Source organism: Oxyura jamaicensis, chromosome 2 (genome assembly GCF_011077185.1).
Source record: "Oxyura jamaicensis isolate SHBP4307 breed ruddy duck chromosome 2, BPBGC_Ojam_1.0, whole genome shotgun sequence".
NCBI classification, from domain to species: domain Eukaryota; kingdom Metazoa; phylum Chordata; class Aves; order Anseriformes; family Anatidae; genus Oxyura; species Oxyura jamaicensis.
This window is the reverse complement of record NC_048894.1, coordinates 94,354,443-94,367,496: the sequence shown is the minus strand read 5'-3', so window position 1 is coordinate 94,367,496 and position 13,054 is coordinate 94,354,443. Positions and strand designations below refer to the sequence as shown.

General features: G+C 35.2%; 1 protein-coding gene across 1 annotated transcript in view; it reads right to left on the bottom strand.

The window, feature by feature from the left end:
• GABBR2 (gamma-aminobutyric acid type B receptor subunit 2) overlaps window positions 1-13,054 on the bottom strand; it is a 483,887-nt gene that overhangs the window by 298,248 nt on the left and 172,585 nt on the right. The window lies entirely within an intron of this gene.

Below are 13,054 nucleotides of genomic sequence, written 5' to 3'. Positions count from 1 at the left end.
TTTCTTCATGTTTGTAAAATCTGGATTTTGGCTGAAAGGGAAGGACATTGGGGGTTGTGGTTGACAGCAAGTTGAATATGAGCCAGCAGTGTGCCCTGGCAGCGAGGAGGGCCAACTGTATCCTGGGGTACATCAAGCACAGCATTGCTAGTTGGTCAAGGGAAGTGATTGTCCCGCTCTACTCTGCACTGGTGTGGCCTCACCTCGAGTGCTGTGTGCAGTTCTGGGCACCACAGTACAAAAAGGATGTAAAACTGTTGGAGAGTGTTCAGAGGAGGGAGACAAAGATGGTAAAGGGCCTAGAAGGGAAGACATGAGGAGCGGCTGATGTCTGTTCGGCCTGGAAAAGAGGAGGCTGAGGGGAGACCTCATCGCAGTCTACAACTTCCTCGCGAGTGGGAGTGGAGAGGCAGACGCTGACCTCCATAATCACCAGTGACAGGACCCATGGGAACGGTGTCAAGCTGAGGCAGGGGAGGTTTAGTCTGGACATCAGGAAGAGGTTCTTCACCAAGAGGGTGGTCGCACACTGGAACAGGCTCCCCAGCAAAGTAGTCACTGCACCAAGCCTGTCTGAATTTAAGAAGTGATTGGACTGTGCACTTAGTCACATGGTCTGAAATTTTGGGTAGACCCGTGCAGTGCGAGGAGTTGGATTTGATGATCCTTATGGGTTCCTTCCAACTCGGGATATTCTATGATTCTATGAGTCTATTCTCTGATTTTACACTGACAAAGAACTTATTGCATTGCTATAACCTCTTAAGCCTGAATATAATTTATTTTCCTAATTACAAAACTTGAAATCCAAACAAGTTAAAGTGTGCCTAACTTTAAAGTTCATACTCTACTCACAAAGACATGCTTTCTCTTCAACTGTCAGCAGCTAGAGGGGACTTTTAAGACCTTCTACTGCCATGCAAGTCTAAGGTAAAATATAATTAATGTAGCAATTGCTCTTTTGTTACATTTCACGAAGAAAGTACACTATGAGGTACTGTCATATTGTGATCTTGATTTTTCAAACCTGTACTGGTTGGCTCACTCAGCACTTTATAACATCTAGTAATCAGCAATGAGTTTGCAAAAAGCTAATTTCAAGTGAAAAAGAATGAAGGTCTGCTAGGTAGAACCAGCCAGCTTTTGTGTCTAGCCTTTTAGTGCTGAACATTGTGTAGATACTGCATAATGAAAGTGGAAAAAAGGAAAACTGTGACAAAATAAATAAATAAATAAATAAATAAAAGAGAAAAAAGATAAATAAAAGAGAAAATTTGACTTTGAAAATTTGACCAGCATGAAGAGGAATGCTTCTCAGCAGCCTGGCTGCTTGCAGCCCAGTGACTGCATCCGACTTGCTTTTCAAGTTATTGTGGTTTTGGATTGAATGTAATTTGATTGATCTTTAAGTAAAAGAAGTAAAAAACAAGGCTGAAATCACAGTAGTGACAAGCAACATAAGCAAGGTTCACAGATGGAAAAGTAAATTTTCTGATCAAAAGTACGGAAAGCCTTAGTAATGAGGAGTATCTCTATGGCTGTGAGTTGGCTCTAGGGGAAAGATCTGTGAAACAGGCAAGCAAAATTAGAACTATCCTTTGACATTCTAGTGACTTAAATAAAGTGCCTAAATTACAATCCTAATTGTCCAAATTACCTTAGGAAATAATTAAGTGAAACACTACCTCTTGTCACTGACTAAAGATGAAGATTCAAAACTTAGATTTCTCAGCTCTGTAAAGCTATGTGAGGTGAATCCAGGTTTATGTGTAATACTACTGACATTTAAATTACAAGAAATTCACCTTTTCATTTTCTTTTTGATGACAGGTTTTATTAAAATGTAAAATGGGAAAATTTCATACTTAAATAAGTCTTAGAACATTGGATATGTTCAGAGGCCTTTCTTTCATGCATCCCATATGCCATGGTTGGTCACATTCTGCATCACTGCCATTTTAATAAGACATCTATTAGAGATCGACAAATAATCTGAAACAGTTATGTCAGTCCATATTTTTTTCCCTTTCTCACAGAAAGTAAGTCAGTGAAAATATTTAACTTCTCACAAAATCACCCCTCTGAGAGTTTGGGAACATGCAGGGAACTTAACGCAGCAGTTTCCAGAACTCAATGGTCTGCATTGAAAAGGACAAAAAGGGAAAATGAAGAAACAAAATCACTGTATGTTTAAAAAAGTTGTAATGAAAAGCTCATATTAATAAATATATTGATACAAAACAAACTTACTGGAAAAGCATGTAATATAGTGTAGTTATATAGAAATATCAACAAAAAATTAAATCTATGTGATATAACACAAATAAGACCACAACATAGTCCATCCATATGCATTGTGATGGCACAGGCCTTGTTTATTGAACATAAATACTCTGTATTTTATGGCTAAATTTGTTTATTCATCAGTGATTAAAAATTGAACCTATTGAAAGGCAACCTTTTCACAGTTTCTTTATTTCTTCATTCTACAGGACAGAAAGCTATGCAATTTTTTATTTTTTTTTTGTTACTGGAATTTCTTTTTATAGCCTTTAGTTATTTACCCAAAAGTCTGGGTAAATAGCAATCCTACTGATCATATAACTTTTTGCAAATCACAAAGGTACTATTTTTCACATTCCTGTATTTTCAGAGTACACACACACAAAAAAAAATTGTTACAGATGTTATATAGCTGCTCCTCTACATAGAAGAAAAGTGGGAACCAAAAAACTTATATGCAAGACTATAACCCAGCAATAAATATCTTTGGGGTGTATCATGTACGATTTCACAGAGGAATATTTTATATAAGCTGCTAAAGATGTTAGCCAAAAGGCAAACTTCAAGAAGGGGTGAAAGGCTGAAGAAATTTTTTTTTTTTCTTTTTTTTTTCAAATTTCAAATTCAGGACACACTATATATGCCAGGTGATATATCATAACTGAGTGTATGTGAATATGCAGAGAGGCTCTGTGAATAAGTATATGTAGATATATGGAAAAAACTATAATGTAAGTATTTAATATATATCAGTTTGAATATTCTAAGAAAAACTGAAGCTACTTTTCAGGTCATCCCTCGGAAACCTTTCTTTACAAAATCTGCTTACAGTTTAAAACAATTTGCAAGAAACTGCTTGAGAACTTAAAATGAAGGGAAAAATATATACCCTATGACTCAGAGTGAGATTTCAGAGATGAAACAGTTTAAAACTTTTAAATGGAAAAGATGATAACATTTACCATTCAGCTAAGGATATTACCTATAGTTCAAACTGAGAAGCAGTTGACCAAGATATTGAAAAATAAATGTTTATTTCTTCATTAAAAAACAAACAAACAACAACAAAAAAACAATTTAGTAAAAGTTCTGCTGCCTTAATATCACAATTTAGTCTACGTAAATTTTCAAATGAAAGACTTTATTAACAGCTGCAATACACTATTTCTGACTTTTTAAATGATTCATACTGCTTGTGGATTCACTATATGAGCAGATTATAGTTAGCAGAACTTCCTCAGAATGCATGTTGACTGTAAATGTTAAAAAACAAACATAGAAACAAACAAACAAAAATAAGTTAATACCCTAGAAATCATTCAAGTTGGGAGTAAGTATGAAAGGAATCAGCACAAAATGACTTTCAAGTCTGTCATCTGAAGCTGATGTACTAATTCAGTGCTTTGCTTTCTGTGGTATTCTCCCTGTAATGTACCACATGGACGACAGGGGAGCAAAAGACCAGCTAACGAGACAGGTACACACGGGGTGACTTTCAGATGAAGTCTCAATCTTGCTGAAGTCAGAGCCAAAACTTTCACCAAATTCCTTTAAATCCAATTTTCAGGCCTTTGAATACCTAAAAATCAGGATTACTTAGTGTGATTTAGCGATACCAATGTAACTGTAACTTTTTGATTTATTGATCCTGTCATATTACAGTTGCCTACACTCAGATCTGAGGCAATGCAGATTCTTCTGTTTGAAAAATAAATACACAGCTGGCCCAAGAGTGAGCTGAGCAGTTGTGCTTCATTACTAACAGCGGAGAAACAGAGCAGAAAGACAGGCTAATAGCTTTATCTCACTCAGTTAATAGAAAGGAAGCAGTGAATAACAGTTCTGGAATGAGTTCAAAGCAAAAGAATTCAGGAATCAGTGTGAAATAGAAAAGGAACAAAACATTAAAGGTGATGCAGAAAGGACCCGTTAGCACTGTGTGTGCAAAAGGACATCTTACAATAATGAGTTTTGAGGCCATAAAATGTAGGATTCTTTTATATTTTAAAAAAGTCTTGGAAATCATCCAAAATTGAAAAACCCCATGAGACAAACTCTGCTTTCACAGAATATATATATATATATATATAATTATTCCACAGAATTCAAGGGAATTTCTTTGGCTTCTTGCTGCAAGTGAAAGTAGGATTTGATAACGGTGACAATAGGAGAGGATACAGTGTGGTACTAAATTATGAGAAAAGCTTCAGCCTAATATGACAGATGGCTAGGTTAAGGAATTTGATCTGGGGGACTTTGCTGAAAAACTGAAAATTAAAGCAAGTATTTTATTAAGAAGATGTTGGGGTCAGGCATATGTTTTGGTAAATTAAATTTTCTTCAGGAAGATAGTACTTTTTGGAACAGGAAACATTATTTTATTTGAAAATCCATACAGTTTTGGCCAATGGTAGATACAGTGAGATTGGGAAAAAAAAAGTTAAAACTAAGTGTAGAAGGGAACAATTCTGCACTAGAGGTGTACAAGCTAGCTTTGTAACCCTTTATTAGTCTGAAATGAAGCATGGTGGATTAAGTCAAGAACATCTATCTAAAGCGCTATCAAGTTTAAGAAAGCATGTTCCTATTTTGGGGAAGAATGACTTTCCCTTAAGGAAAGTCAATATACAAGCAGGAATGTTAAGAGGATAAGCTTTTAGAAAGAGTTAAGAAAATGGGATGCAACACTAATGAAGTCAATGGGAAATACCAGGAGTTATGTAAGAGAGGAGGGATATTAAAGAGCTGAAACAAAATTAGAAAATAAAACAGTACTATATACAGAGTGTATATATTATTTATAGAAGTCTGGACATTGGAAACTGGAAGACTGAAGCAACTCTGCAGTCCCAAAAATTCCAGAGGGAAGGGACGATGCCAGATAAGGGAAGCTATTTTCTGATGTTTGGCTATTTTACAATCTCAGGGAAGCATTTATGCTAAAATTTTGTCACTGTACTAGTATATAGATGTCTGGGAAAAATAAGAGTGCAAAACTAGCCCACACTCTGCACTTTTAGGGTAAGCAGTCACCCTAACCTAAGGCACGAGGTCTGTTAAGAGACACATTTATTTACAAGGGCTGCATTAACTAAAGAAAATCAATAGCAAAAACCCTTAGAAAAGTTATTGTTCATATATAAGGGCAGAATACAAAATTTCACTCTTAAAGCAAAGAGGGGCCAGCGGAGCAGAGTGGCTAGACAAACAGCAGCACCTCCCATCACAAATTCCCCAGCAGCTCGAGGGAGACCCCTGCCTTCTGGCAAGAGTTGACAATCCCAAACTCAGAATAAGGTGTCACTCTGACCACTTGCCTCTCCAAAGAAGAAGGCTCTGAAACATAACTACACATGGAATGCATGGAGTACTGTATACTAGAAAAAAAAAAAAAAAAAAAAAAAAAAAAAAACTAGGTAACAGGGCAATCTCCCTTTAATAAAACATCATCATCTGCTAAGACAACTGATTCATACTTGCATTTAGAAAATTGGGTTATTGAACACCAGAGAGATTAGCTTAATTTTGCTAGGATTCTGCACTGTGGCTTATACAAGTGTTTTATTAATGATCCCTAGAAATTTAAATTTGCCCCTGTTGCTGCAAAACAAGTCTTGATGGAGTTTTATATATGCACATACATATATAAACATTTAAGTGGCAGATACTGCCTGTATTATGTTGATAAATCAACATTGCCAAACAGGATAAGTACTGTTGATTCAATCGGTCAATTATAGCATTTATTATCACCATAACTAAAGATTGCATGTCATATTTATTTAGTTAAGAAGCAATATTCTCTGTGAACATGGAAAACACAAATATTTATTTCCAAAAAGAAGGCAGAATGCTAGAAAGCTCCATAGAAAATACTCATGCAATGTTATAGGCTTGCACATACAGAATCTTGTCATAAGAAAATAGCGTGGACAAATCTTAGGAAGGCAATAATTTACAGCAATGCATAACTGTGTCACCATATACCACTCCACTGTGTGCCTTGCCAGGAGCTCTGAAGCTTTGACAAACCTGTGCCAGCAATAATAATACTTGAGTGTGGTCATGTGACAACTTGATCGTCCCAGGAGCTAGAAGGACCTGAATGGAAGTTAATGAAGAATTAAAAGATTTGCCTGCTGCAACTCTTGAGACAGCATTAGGTGATGTCACATCAAGAATGAAACAATATACTCTTAACTAAGAGAACATTGAATGGATTGAAGCCTAACCATTAAAATACATTTTTATTGAACAGTAACTGATAAGTTAGTTATGTTTTGCAATAAATACTGAAAGACACAGAATATAAAGATCTAGGTTAAAAGTTAATTTAGTATTTAGAGATTAACAGTAAGCCTACTATATAAACCACCTTTCTCAGAAGTACAGTCTCACTACTACCAAACAATCTTACTACTAGCTAAGTTATGTATAAAATTTTAATACAACAGTACTTGGAATAAGAAAAGAGAGATATATAATCAAAAGATAATCTTAAAAATTACATGATATCATGCACAAAATGCACAAAATGCACCAGCTAATCAATTTTGATGAATGATTTGGAAGAAAGATATGTAGAAATAACACTGCAAAGTCGCAGACGTATTTGGAGAATATTCCAACATAAGCTAAGTGCAGTGACTTCATTGACTGGGGCACTGCACAAATCTTCAAAGCTGATGAAAGCAACACACAGCAATAAAGATGAAGAAACAATGATAATGTCTCTTGGCAATTTGCCTGCACAGCCACTGGTGTTGGGTGTCTATATACAGAGAGTAAAGGATCTGGTTCTTAACTGAACCTAAGAATCAAAGTGGCAATCTTCCCTACTAGCTATATTGAAATCCTGATCCCCAGTAGCACAGGTGATGCACTAACATAAGCAGAAAGAAGAAAGACTGAAAATAAAAAAACTATATAATAAGAAGTAGTGCTTTACAGCAGCTACAATTTTATCTGTTTTAAGTACTCTTAAGTTTTTACCAGAATGAAGCTCTCAAGTCTCCATTGTACTTACATCCAGAAGGTTTCATGAGATTGTCATGAGACAAACTTCAGTGCTATAATGAATACAACTAATGAACATTAAAAATGTTCTGTTAACTCTGTAAAGGCTTTCATTACGACCTTTGCAAAAGCAAACTAGAAGCCTGAGAGAACCTGTATGATGGTAAATGAGAAGGATGCCCCATCTAAATGTGAACATAAAAGCACCCGTGGTATTAAATGCACTGGACAAGAATGAATCTTGTAGATGAACATCCTTTTCCTCATCCATAACATATTACCCATCTGATCAGTGCTCCTGTTCCTTTTAAAGTCAGATGTTTTGCCAAACACTCCTGCCCAGTATCATCTGCTGTTACCTTCATTAATTCTGTGGCTGAAATTGCTTCCACTGACTGCCTCCTGGCACCTGGGAGTTTCCAGAAAAAGAACCTCCAGCTGGTCTCAAGGTTGGAAGGCACCCGCCTGCATGCTGGTGACATTCCAGTGAACTAATCCAATCAGAGTAAAATTGACATTCAGCTGCATGCTGCTCTGGAGACGTTTCAGGAAGTAATTCTGGCTACTGAATGAATCAATATTTTTGAGGATAGAAACTGGTTTAGATAGAAGAAATATATATATAAAATCCATGTGACAAGTAGTTCAACTGAAATACATGTACTTATAGGTTTATGGGAAAGAACCATTCAGTCATGTTTACTTCCAGCTTGTGTAGCCTGACATACTTCCAGAATGACATGGTAGGAACTGATAACATCTGAATGCAGAAAATCAGACCAGACAAATAAGTTTTGTCTTTTGGTGTTAAGATTTGCTATTCCCTTAAATTTATAGATTATGTTAAGGTATAGTGATACAACTGAACCTCAAGTGAGGTAGGGTTTTATTTATTTATTTATTTATTTTCTGTTTTTGTTTTGTTTGTTTGCTTGCTTTTAGTGGTCTTCAAGTAATGGAGATGCTGAACAAAAGCTGAAAACAGTAGCAAATCTGCCCCCTTCCCTCCCAGAAAAGAAGGGGAAAAATGGTCTAGATGTTAACGTTAGTGCTTCACCAGCTTCTTAGATTGTAATATTAAATTTTTCCCCAACTGTTCACACCAGCCAGTGCCTACATTTAAGAACTTCATAGAAGAACTAAGTTATAGGAATTCCTTGAACAACATTTCAGATTAACAGAAAAAAGTAGAGCTATTCAAAGAAGAATAAAGTTACAGATCAAATCCAAGTTCAAGTAATGGGATCCATTTTAAGTTCCAATAAATGCTACTTAATAAACCTAATAAATTCACTTCTGAGACACTTACTTGTGAGACATGCCAAGGAAGTACCTCATGGAGTTATGAAGAGTGTCATTCAATTCAATGGTTAAGAGTGCAACCAGTCAAATTGAAAGTGACTTTGTCATTTAAACACTGTTTCAGTAGGTAGCTAGCTGAACACAAAGCAGAATAATCATCTCAAATAGATTACCACATCCAGCATTAGCCTAACTTGATTCTTTCACTATTAATGGAAAATAAACAACTTTTACACTTTTCATTTCACATTTCTTCTGACCATTCACTTGAAAAAATCTAGCACAGTTTGAAGCAGATCGCAGAAAAGGGAATAAATCTGGCAATTATGGATTGCTTTTTCTCTAGAGAATATTTTCAGATCTACATTAGACATAAATCATTTACAGCTAACACAGGTGTTTTATGTATTGCTGGAGGTTGATCAGAGCATTGAAATCAAATGTCAGATCTACAGAGATTGCTGCAAAAATTGTTTCATTTCCAAACAAAATAAGAGACAAAATATTATAAGCATTTTCATAAATGGAACTGCATTGTGAGAGAGGGTTGTATATTTGTCTGTCACACTCCGTTGCTTCGTATTTGGCTACTGGCCTGGATTATACCAGAATTTCGCTTCAAATCCCTGCTCTGCTTCAATCACAGAATTATTGTTTATCCCAAACCATGCAAAGTCTCCTACACTCATACTCTATCTACCCAGCTTTCTTGTCTCCTATCTACAAGACATGATCCTTAAAATTTAATGCAAAACAACAACTTTGTAAAATATGTCACCTTTGACAAAACAGGCTATACTGCAATAATACATTAAAAATAAAAATAAAGCAAATGAACAAGCAAGCACCAAAAAAAAATAAAAAAATAAATAATAAAAAAAAAAAATCCAGACATTCACAACAGTTTGTTCCTGGATGGCTGCCCAAAACTATTATCATTCTATTAGTATTGTTTGTTTGGCAGACTTCATCCAGCTAACGCATGTTAAAACTACATCTGTTCTGTCTACATTTGGACTTCAAATAAGATATTTGTTTTATAATTTTCCTCCTCTAAATAATGAAAAGTAGGGAAAAGCTTCCCCAGTTAAAAGATATCTTAATTGTGCAGTATGGGATGTCTGGATGTCTTTTCCTGTAAACAACTAAACACTGCATTCTGTTAGAATCAGGGAGAAGGAACATTGGTGAGATTTAAGATGAGAATTCCTAATTTCTTCTGGGGTCAGACACCTTAACACACTCCCAGTTCTGTTTTTCTGTTTTTTTGCTTCTGTTGCTGCAAATATGGCATCTGAAGAAATCTGAAGAATCTGAAGAAATGTGAATCTGGAGAACAAAATATTAATTCGTGATTTACTGAAATCCCAACAAATATCCTTTTTGCATAGCCCTAAGTCATGAATTAGCAGTTTGTTTATTCTTTCATTCTCTTGCTTCAAATCTAAACAAAATATCCCAGATTTTTCAAGCCAAAACAGGCAACATCCTCACTGTACAAAGTAGAGATAAATACGCTATTTACTCTGTGTGGAGCAACACAGCTCAGAGATACCTTATCAGGTCCTGGAAGCAATACCATAACAGTAATTCTGCACTCTGCTTGGACTAATTTGCCTTTTGTTTCAGGTCTATAACTTTTCTGATGTCTCAGCACTGCATGATGCAGTCACAATCCACTAGAAATGCTCAGAGAAAAGTCCAACATTGTTTGCTTGGAACTGTACCTTCTCTAATTATAGATGAAGAGGGGTTAACTCAAATAGTTTGCTGGAGGTGTTGAAAATGAGACTGGTAAAAAATCAGGGAACTTTATTTGCCAACAGCCATTGCCAGCAAAATTAGTACTGTTGCCAAGGAAAATGTTTCTTCCATGCCCAGCAGCAAGGTCATCCTGGCTTACATTGGCACTGTAAACCTTCAACAGAAATGCCAATCACAATTATGATTATACTATATTTGGCATAAAAATGTCAAATGTGCATTTGATCCCATTCTAAGTAATAACTAAGATCAAACACTTGGTGATTTTCTTTATTTGCAGTTAATAGAGATTTTATCAAGATGTTTTAGATAGAAAACTACAGCTTCTAGTAACATATGCAGAAAGGAAAAGTTCATGCAGATCTTTTCAGACAATCTAAATTACAAAACTATTTGTCAACTCAAAGCTATATTCTGTGGTTTCTAATCTTAAAGTAAGAATGGCTATAATTCTTTTTGTGAGGCATTATATTCTATTACTAAAAAAAAAAAAAAAAAAAAAAAAGGCAAACTGGCAAACTGTCTTGGTCTAAGTATGGTCACAAAACAAAAATCCCTTCTGAATGTCACTGGCAAAGTGGAACAAGCAAATACATTTCCTCCTTGTACCACTGCCTCCAGGACATCAGCTAATTGTTGCCTGAATAACCCTCAATGTGTTTCTCTCAATACCCATGCCTTGCAGGTCCCTTCAGCGGTTACTATTAATTTAATAAGTGTTTCTTTATGTCTGCATTTGATTTTAAGTACAGTACTTGCCCCTGGTCTTAGAATGCATTCTGGGTACAAAGCATTAACATTATCTACACCATTTAAGATCATGTACACTTCAATTAGATCTCTCAGCCATTTTTCCTTAGTTCTTGCCATCATCCTCGTTTCTGCTGACCAACAACTGAATGTTTTCTCTAGACCTTTTTACCTTCTTTTGCCACTTACTCCATAAAACTGTTCACTACAATCCCATCTGTTCCTGAAAGTAGCCCTTATCGATCTGCTCTTTTTACAGTATTTGCCATAACTTCGATCCATCCATCCATCCATCCATGTTAGATAAAAACTGAACTGGATCACTCCACAATCATATGTAATATTAAACCTAATGTAGACTTAATTTTTTCACTCATAAGGAATATCTTTGTGCTTGATCTTTGGCATGGAGTCAGGAAAGTGCTTAAGGATACCACTTAATTTTAAATATTTCAAGAGTTATATTGATTTGAAAGAAAGCACTCACGTATGAAAACTCACTATGTGCATTAGAGTTTGGTAGTGCTTATTAGTTTGGAAGGCTGGTTTACATATCATCTTTCCTAATTCAATCTAATGTAATTCATAATTTATTACTCACTTCTCATGTGTGGTGATTAAGTTGTAATTTTCAAAGTCACTTGCCTCTTCTCAACTTCTTTTTTTTTTTTTTCTTCTGATGTTTTCTAAATTGCCTTTTATTTTTATACATTTTTACTAAATTGTCATTTTATCTTGTGCCTTTTTTTTTTTTTTTTTTTTAACTATATATCTTATATCTATCATGGCTTTGTCTACTTGGTCTTAACAGTTTATGGACTTTGACTTCTGTTATTTTGGCTACCACTGAGTTCACATGGACTTTTTACAAATGCCACTGTTTGACATATTCCTGCCAAGTGTGAGCATCTACTGTTTTTACTGTCTGTACATGGGATAAACACATGATGGGGTAAATGGAAAAAGGGCAAATGGAAAACATCTTTGACAAAGGTTACCATTATTATTCTAGATCAGAAAACATAAATCATGAATATTCAGCTAAAGATTTCAGAAATTAAATGGGTGATCTGGATTTTTGTTTGTTTGTTTCTTTGTTTTCTAAATAATTAGACTTTACTACATGCTAACATACATCCACTACAAATTTTGAAGTATGCTCCTCAGGTAAAAATGTTGTCAGCTTTATCAAGAATATATAACAAGAGATTCACTAACAGCCTGTACTAATGTATTGTGCATCTGGGTGAAAAATTAAAGATTAACTATATTCATTACCTTTTCTACAAACAGATTATTCTGAAATCCTCTGAGTTTGTATAGTGAAGTCTGTTAACTGAACAGCAACGGTTACTTACTAAAGAAAACCATGTCTTTGAGATTTGAGACTCCTAGTTTATTTGATCATTACCTAGTAACAAAAGAGAGGGCAAACCTTTGCAGCAAGTTCGCAGAAAGACCTAGAGATTAATATGCCATTCTTTTCTCTCTCTTTTTTTTTTTTTCTTATTTTCTTTAATTTGGTTATTAGTTTCATCCAGTCCATTATCCATAAGATACTGGAATTTCCAGATTTCATTTTTACTGTACTAATAGTTTATTCATTCTCCAGCTTTCTGGAGTCCTGCTTTTCCTCTTGTAGAGAGATTCTGATTAGTTTGAGCAGTAAAGCACCTCCTAGAGCACAGATAAGGAGTTCTCAGTTGGCAGACAGCCTGAATACTGCCTCCTGACCCATTCCAAAACAGGGCTATGAAGATAAGAAGCAGGGAGGAAATTCAGGTAGGAAATAAGTAACAGCACAAGAACAGGATAAGAGATTGTGAGATAGATGGACAAATGACAAGACAGAACCAAGGAGGCACTATTCAGAGCACATGAAAAGACACACGCTGTAGGAAAAAAAAAAAAAAAAAAAAAAAAAAAAAAAAAAAAAATT